The 2919-nt window shown below is 40.4% G+C and overlaps 1 pseudogene; it reads right to left on the reverse strand.

Annotated features, from left to right (window-relative positions):
* Positions 1-2340: 2340 nt before the first annotated feature.
* LOC147457572 (U6atac minor spliceosomal RNA) lies at positions 2341-2447 on the reverse strand (annotated as a pseudogene).
* Positions 2448-2919: the final 472 nt, after the last annotated feature.

The following is a 2919-nucleotide window of genomic DNA, read 5'->3' on the forward strand; positions in this document are numbered from 1 at the left end:
AAGTTTCTTTCCTTCGCAAGTAGTTTATGTTTTCTCAATAACTTGAACATAAAGGTAAATGTTATAAGTGTTATTTTTGAGATTTAATAATAATGAATTTCCCAAATACATACGCAAAATATTGTACATAAGGATCATAAATTTCATTGGCACATTGGTTATCTCAAATGGCATAACCAAGAACTCAAAATGTCCAAAACGGGTCCTGAATGTTATCTTCGCAACATCTTCTAGTCAAATTCTAACCTAATGATGACCAAATCTCGGGTCTCTCTTAATTTGAAAAATACTTTGACCCAAAGAGTAAATTAAACAACGCATACATATGCGGTATTGAATACTTGTTCTTAATCGTTATTTGATTAAGAGTCCTATAATCTATGCACATCCATATGCATAGATCTGTCCTACTTCTTTACCAAAAGAAAAGGTGATATCCACGAGCTAGAACTATACCTAATAAAGCCTTTGTTCAAGTATTTTGTTAACTAATTTTCCACTTCTTATGCTTTGGAGTGGCTTAATCTATAAGCAATTTTAGTTATAAGCTTTAAACTTCTCACAACATTGTGTATGCCTGTCGCACGTGTCAAAGCAAGGAACTTGTCGTACACTGTGTGCTAGCCACAAACGGTTGCAAGCACACAACCAGATTAATCTAGCAAGCTCAAGAGAGCAAGGGTATGTCACTCACTACCCTATGCTCGCCTTCGTGGAGGATTCCTCACCGTGAAGAAGAGGGAGCTACCACTGTGCCGCACTCAACCGCCTCGCCGCCGCCGTCATACCGTTCTAATGCTCTCTCTCTCTCTCTCTCTCTCTCTCTCTCTCTCTCTCTCTCTCTCTCTCTCTCTCTCTCTCTCTCTCTCTCTCTCACACACACACACACACACACACACACACACACACACACACACACACACATACACGCACACACACACACAAGGAGATGAAGAAGAAGATGGAGATGGAGCAAGAGCACTCTTCAATTGCACAAATGAGAGAACAAGTGATTTTTAGGTTTAGGTGACTTTTATATGAGCTCGCCCATTCACATTGGGTGCCCATACTTAGCCAACTAACCCTTGAATTTTCAATTAGAGTGCACCTCTCATCAGTGATCACTCTTATCCTTTTCCTATTGGACCAACATGTTGGAGATCAAGCCTAATGCCCTAGCCTAGGAGTAGCTTAGTCCTAGTTTAAATCTTCATTTTAAGCTTCAATAAGGCTAAAGGGTTTTTTTCTCTCTAGGGCCTTTTTACCTTTAGCACCCTCAATTCTCTCCCTAAATCACTCTAAGATTATCCGTAGTCTTCCAGTCTCTCTCTCTCTCTCTCTCTCTCTCTCTCTCTCTCTCTCTCTCTCTCTCTCTCTCTCTCTCTCTCTCTCTCTCTTATTGGACCCTTTTTTATATCTCTACAATCACTCCCTAGATATAGGATTTAGCCCCCCTTTTGAGCACCCTATATATAGGACAATCACTTTTTGTATCTGTGAGCCTTTTTTATCAGTTGCAGCACTTGCAAAGAGTAGTTCTTATGCTTTAATTCAGTGTTTATCGATTCTATTAATCTAATATGGTATCAGAGCCAATTTAATTCAACAAAAGATTGACAGAATGTCTGTGCTTTCATCATGGTAACCTTTCAAGCCTCGCAAAGAAGAGCTAAAATACTGCTCTGCAAATCCTTCAAATTATAGAACCCCAAGGCGTTTTTAATAACTCATAGCCTAAGCGAAGTTCAACTCAAGTATCAAGTGAAGGCGGTCAGCTTTGAATTCTTCAATTGCTCGACACTGTTGTCAACGGCAATTGTCTACAACAATACAATTAGCTAAAGCAAGTGTAGGGGATGGACAATTGGCATCCTTGCCATCATTAAACTAGCTTTGCTTCTCCAAAACGAAGCTTCAAACTCCCAAAAGGATTGGACGGCAGTGCTGGCTCATCTCTGCATCTCATCATTCGAGCTTCTCTTTCCATGACTCACCGTAGGGATCTTCAGTCAAGCCCATCGTGGTCTCCCACACACAAGCTGCATGCGCAGAGCTTCAACAACCTTGCTTAAGCCCGCCAACAGCTGCAAATCGTTCTCATGGTGACTCACTTTGTGCAGTCATTTTGATGACTTTCACCGCATGGATCACTAATCCACTGCATGGCGATCAACTTTCGACACTCCGCTCGCCAGATACTGGCTCGTAGCTATCACTTGCAAGGAATGGATTCAATCACTCTTGGCAGCTTTGTTGTGCAGACAATTATAAGCTTCACTTATAAAAAAATTGTAAGGCCTCCAAAAGTCGTGTCCCATAGGGTTATTACATTGCTTTTCTTAAAAGCCTTCCGAGGCAGAGTGCCTTGACGTGCTTTGATCTAAAGCCCAAAGGTTTCTCTCGACCTTCTCGAGGAAGATGCTAAGCGGCTCTCCTTCACCCGATACAAAGCTCTTGCCTCACAAGACTTGGGTTTTATTGACCAATAACCTAAGGTTGTAAAGGATCATGTTTTTTGAGGAATTATTGAACTCCAAAAAAGGAGGAAATCCCCTTGTAAAAGAGAATAGACACTACCTTTGAATAAATTCAACAGGTAAGACCTTCTCTAGCAATGAGTAAAAACTCATCTTCAATTAGCACAATCACAAACAAAACTAAAACACCAGTAAACCGTGACGAAGAAGAAGTAACTTTCAAAGCTACAGGCATACGTGGTCCTAGAATTTACAGGACAACTAGAAAGAAATTTTGCCCATACTGCAAAACTTGGTATGTTGAACTACAACAACCCAAATGAATCTTTGTTCAAGAAGCATTTGCCAATTAAGTAAATCATTCTCTTTGTACGGAGTTTTAGACATTGGTAGAGTAGTCTATATTAAGACCACTCCTAGTATGGAAACCAGTGATAAATTC

The sequence above is a fragment of the Adiantum capillus-veneris genome, chromosome 5, assembly GCF_014529385.1.
Source record: "Adiantum capillus-veneris isolate H3 chromosome 5, ASM1452938v2, whole genome shotgun sequence".
Lineage (NCBI taxonomy): Eukaryota > Viridiplantae > Streptophyta > Polypodiopsida > Polypodiales > Pteridaceae > Adiantum > Adiantum capillus-veneris.